This window comes from Pleurodeles waltl, chromosome 3_1 (assembly GCF_031143425.1).
Source record: "Pleurodeles waltl isolate 20211129_DDA chromosome 3_1, aPleWal1.hap1.20221129, whole genome shotgun sequence".
NCBI classification, from domain to species: Eukaryota; Metazoa; Chordata; class Amphibia; order Caudata; family Salamandridae; genus Pleurodeles; species Pleurodeles waltl.
This window is the reverse complement of record NC_090440.1, coordinates 1741222139-1741233165: the sequence shown is the minus strand read 5'-3', so window position 1 is coordinate 1741233165 and position 11027 is coordinate 1741222139. Positions and strand designations below refer to the sequence as shown.

General features: G+C 42.0%; 1 long non-coding RNA gene across 1 annotated transcript in view; it reads right to left on the bottom strand.

Moving 5' to 3' along the window:
* Positions 1–3811: 3811 nt before the first annotated feature.
* LOC138283417 (uncharacterized) overlaps positions 3812–11027 on the bottom strand; it is a 116163-nt gene continuing 108947 nt past the window's right edge. Inside the window, exon 4 of the long non-coding RNA XR_011201246.1 lies at positions 3812–3912. This is a non-coding gene — a long non-coding RNA (uncharacterized lncRNA). The remainder of the gene's footprint in view (positions 3913–11027) is intronic.

Sequence of the window (11027 nt, the reverse complement as noted above, 5' to 3'; positions counted from 1 at the left end):
TTAGGAGGAGTGCCAACTTCATACCAGTCGAACCCCTGAGGTGGACGAGCTGATGTGGAAACTACTTTTTAAATTACTCTACCTTGTTTGGAAGGAGTTAGGCCACTAGGGTTATGCCACTTCCCAGAGGAAGTGGTCATAAGAAGTGTGTAGTCAGCCTAAAGGTGGTTAGCCCATTGGCTACTGCCTGGCACTCCCCAGTAATGCCCCTAAATTGAGTATTTAGGTGGCACCCCTGAACACTAGAACTCAGATTTCGACAGCCTAAGAAGACCCAGACAAAGAAGGGTTGCACCCACAGAAGAGGAAAAGAAAAAGCAGCTGTCCTGGAACAAGCCACTCCAGCCTGCCTGCTGACCTTGAAGGATCCTGCACTAGAAGCCAACTTGACTCAAGCCTCCAGTGGGAACTGGACTTGCCCTGCAACAAGAAACTCCCAAAAACAAAAAAAAAGACTCTGCAGCTGGTGGACCCCAGAAACCCGATACCAGAAGTTACCACTGCATCCAACGTCCACGACCTGAGGTGAAGCCAACTGACAGTGCTAACACCAGTCCCCAGCTGCCAAGAGAACAAGTCCAGTGTGGTCTCACCCATCTTTGACTCTCCTGAGACGCCTGCAGTCTCTGAACGCAGGCCCCTTCTCCCACATGCTTGTGGAGAAAGAAAATCCGGCAGCTCCAGCAATCATTGCACCTGTGACCTCTGACCCCAGTTGAGGTGTGTTATGGGGGCCAATGACGTCCCCTTGCTCCTAAGAGCTTAAGTAAACCCTGGGTCCATCCCTGCTGGACTCCACAGCGAGGCCTGTAGCCTCAACACACAGGACCCCCTGAAGGTGAGTGCTCCTGGACATAAAAACTCAATGCATAAAGATACCACTTGCATCTGTCACCCCTGGGCACAGGAGAAGAGGGCCAGATGTGCACCTATGTCCCTGAGCACCCCAAGTCCATTACCTACCTGCTTGTTGTCCCCTACTGGCTTCCCAGCCAGAGCCTGCTACCTGTTTGTCATGGGGTGAAACTCCCATAGGAAACCTTTGGGCATCCAATCCTACACTGCACCTCTGCATGCGGCTGCCCTAGTGACGCCCTGTGTGACCCATTAGTGTGGTTCTGATCAGTGCCTAGTACGTTCTTTAACTGCCTGAGATTGGCTTTGTAAGTCGTTGTTAACCATGTGTTTGCTGAATATTGTTTTTCCTCCATAGGATAACATTGGGAGAACTCTGAAAATTGTGCTGTGTATATTTTTGAAACTGCAAATCATTTATGCTGATAAGTCTACTTGATTACGAAGTTCTTGGGTTCAAAACATATATAAAAAAGAATTATTTTTCTAAATTTGTCTTGGATTTATTCATTGAGTATGTGTCTCATTTATTACCTCTGTGACTACAACAAATGCTTAGCACTACCCTCTGATAAACGCTCACCGACGCTACCACAAAATAGAGCATTAATCATATCTACTTCTGTCTTTGCAATACCAACTGGGTATCCACTGGACTCTCTGCACAGTGTACTTCATTTAAGTGCACTATAAAGAGAGCCAGCTTCATACAATGTACCTCTTTCTTCAATAAGTAGTACTATTCCCTGGGGAAGGTGCAATCAGTATTCTATGATTGTTTTATTGGCACTGAATGATAAAATCCAACCTCTAACTAATTAGTTCCATGAACAATACAAAATGGTACTTTGTCACGTTTTGTGGGCACTTTGCCTGTTACTGCTTTGGATTTGTAGCCTGTATAGGAGGTCCACGCCTGACTACTAGAGCCCCAATCTTGGTCCTTGCCACCTGTAATACATACGGTCTGGGTTGTCTATATACATTCACTAGTTTCAGCAATACCTCATATTTGATGTGCATTAAAATGTTTATGCTTGAGTGTGGTGTTTATTCCATTAACGCTGCCCATGTGGATCCCGGAAGTCTTGATAGACCCGTTCTAACTAGCTCTCCTATGCATGGTAACTCCCCATTGAACCATAATGAAGGTTCTTGATAACTTAAGGGAGGGTCTGCCATTTACCACAGTGCCTGTCCCCAAAAACATCCTGCTGGGGGACTGCAGCCATTTTTACATATTTGCGCTTTGACAGGTCTTGTAATCAACATCTACAACACTTCCTGAGAGTGGATCTTTTGAACAGCCCAGTTTACTACATGGGGGGACAACAATACCTAAAGCATATTCCCTCTAGGTATTGTTGTTCAGGTTGCTTTTTGAGTTTAGCCATACCACATTTCCATTGTCTTTGATTATTGTCGGATTTTCAAGAGGATCGACAACCATATACCCATGTAAACAGTCTCATTCATTTAGGTTTTGGAACGCTACATATCGTTCTAAGTTGTATGCACCACCATTCTATGAAAAGTTAGTGAATGTCTCACAACCTTAACTACGTAGGAATTATTTGTCTGATACTCTCCATCCAGAATACTACACAGGCACTGTCAGAATCTGTCCTGCATATCCTACACCTTTATGTCTGTGTTACAAAAGCAAGTTATTAATATAGCAAAGTATTAATAAAGAAAACAAATAAAACAAAACATTTCTTGGTTCATCTGGAACAATCACCTAATTAAGAGAACACAAAATATCTGCAAAGCACATATGCTGTGAAAAAACAATCTTAATGGAATCCCACATTAATTCAGAAAGGGAAAAATTTTTTTTTAGGCTTAAGTTACTTAATATTCCACTATTGCAATCTGAGTGTGCATGATGTTAAGCAGATAAGAAACGAACACTAGCTCTGAGACCTAGATGAGGAGAGAATCAAACATTTGTCTACTTTGTACGATGTTCTGAATTTCCTGAACCATGGAGGAAATACCTCAAACTAGTTTTTTTCCTAATGGGACAAGATCTGATAAATCGGTTTTTAATAATATTTTAGACAGATTAATGGAAAACTGTCTTGTATAACTGTTAATATTGAAACATTTTAAGTAGTGGAATAAACAATAATTCAAATGCATTCAAATTATCACATGAAGGAGAGCAGTTCTCTTGCAAAGAGTGCCATATTTGTTTGGTGACCAGGGCACAAGATCTTGATTGCTACTATATACTTAATCAGACTGAATGCTACAATGCTCTATGACCAAATTCTCGTGCAGCTAGTAGGCCTCATCTTTACACAGCACCTCTTTCTATTTACCCTATCTGACAATTTTCCAACTTTTTCCAACTGACCAGAGAAAGCTTGAAGATCGCCACGGACTGAGAAGTCCTTCTTATAAACCAAATCCACCAAAAGACAAGGGAAAATGAATGTGCACTGCACTGCCCCGACCTTTTACTGCAACAGAGGAGGTGCTGAAGTGTGTTGTCAAGCTTAAGAGAATTAATGCTCTGTCTCTCTCTCTTTGTATGACTCTTTCATGAAGGGCATTTCACAAAATTGTAGACAGTGGCCTCAATTATTAAAATGACTAAGACATTCAGTGTCACTTATTGAGTATCTAAATATTTTTCTACATTACTGTACAAGTTCAACCCCACGCCACACCTAAAACCAGTCCGTTATGGAGCAATTATATTTAAATGCTGATGAAAAGGCAGAGCAAATGGCCTCTTAGCGCGTGACGAGATAGCAAAATAGGCGAGCATTTGTGCAGAAATAACATACACAATAGCATTGATAAAGATTCTAGCCTTAGATATACTGGAAGAGATAAATACCAAATGAGAAGACAGATTCATTTGATCGAAATGAAAAACACATTGAGTAAAATAATGTTCAAATCATTCACTCTAAAACACACAACATATTACTCAAATTTTTACCTCCCCATGAACTTGTCCCTGCAGAAGAAACTGGAGCAGACTGTACAGATGATGTAAAATCTGGCTGCAGATCAAGAAGATCATTGGATGGTCTACTGGCACTGCACACAAAAACACTTTATTTTGAATTTGATCATAAAATAAATTTACTGCAAGCACTTTGCATGTTTTCATGACTTCAAATAACTTTGTACCAGAAAAAAAAAAACACATTAGAAGGTATTAGCCTTGCTTTCCTTACACCCTCTATTTTCTCTGGAAAGTGGCAATAGGCTGTGTTTTTGTAATAACATTTTAAGGTCTGGCATTTCCTCATTTGTACAGCGCAATCCATAACACCACCTGAATATTTTTTCATTGCTTCCCACCATTTGCCCAGTTGTCTGTGGTATTATACTCCACTTCTGAGTATGTACTGAATGTTGATTTATGAAAATATTATAAAACTACTAAAATACAGACTATCACTTATGTTAATTTGGGCAAACGTATTCCCAGTAATTGACAACATAAATACAATTTAAGGTGAATAGTCAGATTTTGTCCTACACCAACTGCACTGCCATTATACCAGCTATTTTACTGGTATGTACTCTTAGCTGTTAGGAAAGATAATCTATGGATACAATAGTTACATAATCAATCTGGTAAACAGCAAATATCAAAATGGTTTTTCATCATCGTCCGCAAAAAAACACAAATAAATTAACACTGTCAAATCAAGCAAGATAAATGTTCGTCAAATCATTAAATTGAAGAGTTCAAATATCAATGTACAAAAAAAAAAGTTGCCTACTAGTGCCTATATAAATATTATATATGGGAAATGTCAGTTACCCAGTGTACATCTGTTTGTGGCATGTTCCGCTGCGGATTCACATGCTGTGCATAGGTCCTGCCATCTAGTTTTGGGCTCGGAGTGTTACAAGTTGTTTTTCTTCGAAGAAGTGTTTGAGTCACGGGATCGAGTGACTCCTCCTCTTCTGCTCCACTGCGCATGAGCATTGACTCCATCTTGGATTGTTTTCCCGCAGAGGTAAGGTAGAAGTGATAGAGTATAAAGGAAAGAGATGTCCATGCAAATGGAAGTGAAATATATGTATACATATGTACAAATGTTTGTTGTAACTTAGATGGCTACATGCTCCCGGGGAGGCGGGTGGGTGCATGTGAATCTGCAGCGGAACAAGCCACGAACAGATGTTCACTGGGTAAGTGACATTTTCCGTTCAATGGCATGTGTAGCTGCAGATACACATGCTGTGCATAGACTACAAAGCAGTTTTCCTCCAATAAGCAGTGGTCAGCCTGTAGGAGTTGAAGTTGTTTGAAATAGTGTTCTTAGTACAGCCTGTACTACTGTGGCTTGTTGTGCTGCTAACACATCTACACAGTAATTCTTGGTAAATGTATGGGGTGTTGACCAAGTGGCTGCTTTACAAATCTCTGTCATTGGTATATTTCCTAAAAAGGCCATTGCTGCACCTTTTTTTCTTGTGGAATGTGCTTTTGGTGTTACTAATAGCTATCTTTTGGCTTTTAGGCAACACGTTTGGATACATTTTACTATCCATCTAGCTAGTCCTTCTTTTGAGATTGGATTTCTAGTATGTGGTTTTTGGAATGCCACAAATAACTATTTAGTTTTCCTAAATGATTTTGTTCTGTCAATGTAATACATTAAAGCTCTTTTAATGTCTAATGTATGCAGCGCTCTTTCTGCTACTGATTCTGGCTGTGGGAAGAAGACTGGAAGTTCCACTGTTTGATTGATATGAAACGGTGAGATGACTTTAGGTAGGAATTCTGGTTTGTGCGAAGTACTACTTTATGTTTGTGTATTTGTATAAAGGGTTGTTCAATAGTGAATGCTTGTATTTCACTAACTCTTCGTAATTAAGTGATTGCAACGAGGAATGCTACTTTCCACGTTAGATATTGAATCTGACACGAATGCATGGGTTCGAATGGTGGACCCATGAGCCGTGTGAGTACAATATTGAGATTCCATGAAGGCACTGGAGGTGTTCTTGATGGTATGATACGTTTTAGCCCTTCCATGAAGGCTTTGATAACAGAGACTCTAAATAGAGATGTGTGTGGTATACTTTGTAAATATGCTGAAATAGCTGTGAGATGTATTTTAATGAATGAAAAAGCTAAATTTGCTTTTTGCAGATGAAGCAAGTAACCTACAATATCTTTTATTGATGCGGAAAGAGGTGAAAATTGTTTGGATTGACAGTAAAAGACAAACCTTTTCCATTTATTTGCATAGCACTGCCTGGTAGTGGGTTTTCTTGCTTGTTTAATTACTTCCATACATTCTGGTGGAAGATGTAGATATCCAAACTCTAAGACTTCAGGGGACAAATTGCTAGATTGAGTATTGCTGGATTTGGATGCCTGATTAGTTGTTTGTTTTGTGTCAACAGATCTGGTCTGTTTGGCAGCTTGATGTGTGGTACTAGTGATAGGTCTAACAATGTTGTGTACCATGGTTGACATGCCCACGTTGGCGCTATAAATATGAGTTTGAGTTTGTTTTGACGCAGTTTGTTGACCAGAAATGGAATGAGCTGGAGAGGGGGAAAAGCGTAAGCAAATATCTCTGACCAGTTGATCCATAGAGCATTGCCCTTGGTAGAGGGTGTGAGAATCTGGATGCGAAGTTTTGGCATTTTGCGTTTTCGCTGCTGGCGAATAGATCTATGTCTGGTGTTCCCCATTGGTGAAAGTATTTGTGAAGTACTTGGGGGTGAATTTCCCACTTGTGTGTTTGTTGATGATCCTAGCTGAGAACATTTGCTAATTGATTGCGTATCCCTGGAATGTATTGTGCTACAGGGTGAATGTTGTTGTGTATTGCCCAATGCCAAATCTTTTGTGCTAGAAGGCATAGTTGTGATGAGTGGGTCCCGCCTTGTTTGTTTAGGTAGTACATTGTAGTCATGTTGTATGTTTTGATGAGAATGTGTTTGTGAACGAGAAAAGGTTGAAAGGCTTTGAGTGCTAGAAATACTTCTAGCAATTCTAAGTGGTTTATGTGAAGTTGTTTGGGTTTGTTGTCCCATTGTCCCTGAATGTTGTGATTGTTGAGGTGTGCTCCCCATCCAATCATTGATGCATCTGTTGTAAGTGTGGCTTGAGGCACAGGGTCTTGAAATGGCCACCCTTTGTTTAAATTTGTGGATTTCCACCACTGAAGCGAGATGTGTGTTTGGCGGTCTATCAACACTAGATCTTGAAGTTGACCATGTGCCTGTGACCATTGTTTTGCAAGGCACTGTTGTAAGGGCCACATGTTTAGTCTTGCATTCAGGACAATGGCGATGCATGATGCCATCATGCCCAACAGTTTCATGACAAACTTGACTGTGTACTGTTGGTTTGGCTGTATTTGTGGTAATATATTGTGGAATGATTGTACCCTTTGTGGACTTGGGCTTGCAAGTGCTTTTTGGGTATTTAATGTGGCTCCTAAATACTGTTGAACTTGCGCTGGTTGGGAGTGAGATTTTTGGTAGTTTATTGAGAACCCTAGCGTGTGTAGGGTCTGTATTACATAACGTGTATGGTGTTGACACTGTGTCTGGCTGTTGGATTTTATTAGCCAGTCGTTGAGATATGGGACGACATGGATGTGTTGCCTTCTTATGTAGGCTGCGACTACGGCAAGGCATTTTGTAAATACTCTGGGAGCTGTTGTTATCCCGAAAGGCAACACTTTGAACTGGTAATGTTTTCCTTGTATTACAAACCTGAGATATTTTCTGTGCGCTGGATGGATGGGTATGTGAAAATACGCATCTTTGAGATCCAATGTTGCCATAAAATCTTGTTGTTGTAAAAGTGGGACTACATCCTGTAGTGTTATCAAGTGAAAGTGTTCTGATAAGATGTAAAGATTGAGGGTTCTGAGATCTAGTATTGGCCTCAATGTTCCCTCTTTTTGGGGAATGAGGAAATACAGGGAGTAAACCCCTGTTCCTATTTGATGATGTGGTACAAGCTCTATGGCTTGTTTGAGTAGTAGTGACTGTACCTCTGTTTGCAACATTGAAATGTGTTGGGAGGAGAGTTTGTGTGGTTTTGGAGGTATATCTGGAGGAATTTGCGCGAATTCTATGCAGTAACCATGGTGGATAATGGATAAGACCCAATTGTCTGTTGTGATGGGTAACCAGTGTGTGTGGAACCTTTGCAGTCTTCCTCCCACAGGGGAAGTGTGGTGAGGGAAGATGTGGAGCAAGTCACTGCTTTGTGTGTGAGGTTTGCTTTGATGGCTGATATTTTCCCCTACCTCTGGGGAATTGGCCCTTGTAAGTTCCTCGAAACCCACCTCTTTGGTATTGAGGCTGGTAGGACAGTTTTGATTGTGAGGTAGATGCCTCAGATGTTTGGGCTCTAAAACCTCCCCTGTATTGAGGCTTGCGAAATAAGTCTCTGTACTGTGTTGAATAAAGAGCACCCATGGCTGTAGCAGTGTCAGAGTCCTTTTTCTTTTTTTCATTGGCTGTATCAACCTGAGTGACAAAAAGCTTTTTTTCTTTAAATGGCATGTTAAGGACAGCCTGCTGGATTTCTGGTTTAAACCCAGACGACCGAAGCCATGCGTGTCTTCTAATGGTGACCACAGTATTGATTGTTCTTGCCGCTGTGTCTGCAGAGTCTAGAGCTGACCTAATTTGATTATTTGTAATAGCCTGCCCTTCCTCGACTACCTGCTGGGCTCTTTTTTGTTGATCCTTGGGGAGATTCTGGATGATATCTTTCATCTCGTCCCAGGGCGCCCTATCGTACCTAGCCAGTAGTGCTTGGGAGTTGGCTAATCTCCATTAATTGGCCGCTTGTGATGCTACTCGTTTACCAGCAGCATCAAATTTCCTGCTTTCTTTATCTGGTGGCAGTGCATCAGCCTAGCGACTGGGAGTTAGCCCTTTTCCTTGCTGCGCTGACCACTACGGAATCTGGAGGTAGCTGCTAGGTAATGAAAGCTGGGTCAGAAGGAGGCGGCTTATATTTCTTTTCTACGCTAGGAGTGATGACTCTTGCCTTAACTGGTTCCTGAAAAATCTGATGTGCATGTTTTAACATGCCAGGAAGCATGGGTAGAGACTGGTACGTAGTGTGAGTGGAGGATAACGTATTAAAGAGAAAATCATCCTCAAGAGGTTCTGTGTGCATGGCTACATTATGGTATGACGCTGCCCTAGCTAGATCCTGAGTGTATGAGGTCCGATCCTCTGGGGGGGAAGGTTTTGACAGATAGCAGTCTGGACTGTTATCAGAAATGGGATCATCGTAAAGGTCCCATGGGTTGACATTATCTTGGTGCGAATCTGCAGAGTGTACTGGAGACTGTGCAGCGGGGGTAGTAGGTGGAGAGACAGTCAGGTGAGGAGAATGAGGAGGATACTAATGAGGTGAGAACTGTGGAGGTGGAGATTTTTTTGGGGTTTTTGGCACTTTAGCTGGTGGCTGATCATTGTGCAATTGTCCTTGAAAGGCCAGCTTCCTCTTTGTTTTTTAGAAGAGGTGCAGTTAGGATCTTGCCAGTGTCTTTATGAATTTGAATCCTGGCCTGCCTTTCAGCAAAATCCTCCATTTGCATAAGTTCCTCAGCAAATCTATGACTTGCTTTAAGTTGTTTGGAAAGTCCATGCTCCTCTTTGTATATGGGTCTTTTTGGCTCCGAAGCCGGTTTCTTCGGGATCGAAAGGCCTGGAGTAGATGTTGGCCTCGGCTTCGAGAGGGATTTTCGAGGTTTTGACTCAATGGGTCGGTGTTTGCCTATTTCGGAGCCTGTGCTTCAGCTCGAGTGCGAAGGCTTCGGTGGCGTGGCCTTTTTCGGTGCCGAAGTTGTTGCTTGGTCACCGGAAGTCTTTTTACGGGTGGTGCCATGGCCTTCTGACAGTGGCGTCCCCGAGGCCTTGTGTTTGGGCTTGGATGGGACAGGGGCAGGTGTACTCACGTGCTGTCCTGCCGTGATTGGTCTGTCATTGTCGGTCTCTTGCTCGGAGTTGGACCCCGAATGGAGACTGCGGTGCACATAATCTCCTCTTCTTCCATGTCGAGGCGTTCGGTGCTTCTCAACACCATTTCCAACCTTCACCTCTTCGGTCTTGTAGAGTCTTCTGCGAGTGGAAGGGTCAGCAGGCCTCGCAAGTATCCTCTTGGTGGTCTGGAGATAGACACAGGTTACAGACAAGATGTTGGTCTGTATAAGGGAACTTGGCGTGGCACCGAGGGCAGAAACGAAACGGGGTCCAGTCCATGAGGCTTTGACGAGGCTTTGGTCAGCCCAACTAGGCCCAAGTTGTGCGCAGGTGCCCCGAAGGGCAAGTAAGGAGCTGGATCTGCTGGTATTGAAGTGTTGATGACAGATGGTACGCAATTGAAACAATACCGACGAAATAGAGAGTTTGTAGTACTTTTCCTACTCAAACTACCGGAGCGAAAAAAAAACCATCCGAACCCGATGGCGGAAAGGAAACAATCTAAAATGGAGTCGATGCCCATGCGCAATGGAGCCGAAGAGGAGGAGTCACTCGATCCCTTGATTCGAAACACTTCTTCGAAGAAAAACAACTTGTAACACTCAGAGCCCAACACCAGATGGCAGGACCTATGCACAGCATGTGTATCTGCAGCTACAACATATACACACACACACACACATCTATACACATAGATACACACTGTTATACATACATATATTCTAGAAAAAACAACTCAACTTAAGTGTGTTTTGCAGCTCCACACGCAGCTTTATTAATTTAAATAGCCAGCCATGAAATCATAGACAATCGTATGAGGAGTATCCCATCCACGACTGACATCATTACATGGTCAAAGTGAAGAAGAATGTACTAATAAAATCAAAGCATGCAACACTACTCCAACAACCATATCTGTCATAAAAGAGAAAAGAAGCTATGCTTGGCATGCAATCCATTAAATCTTGAGAAAATGACTGTGTTATCATTTTAATTCACTTGGAAGATCAACTAGATACAAGAACCTATTCTATAGATATTTGGTCATATACATGTTTGAAGTTCTAAAAATAAGAGAGAACATAGCATTATTTTTTAATTCAAGTTGCTGTTTTAAACAATATGTGATCATTTACTTCAGGTGGAATTAAAATAGCAATTTGTTTTTAAAAAGGTGTTATATAGACAGAGTTGCGATATGGCAACCTAATTAAGTG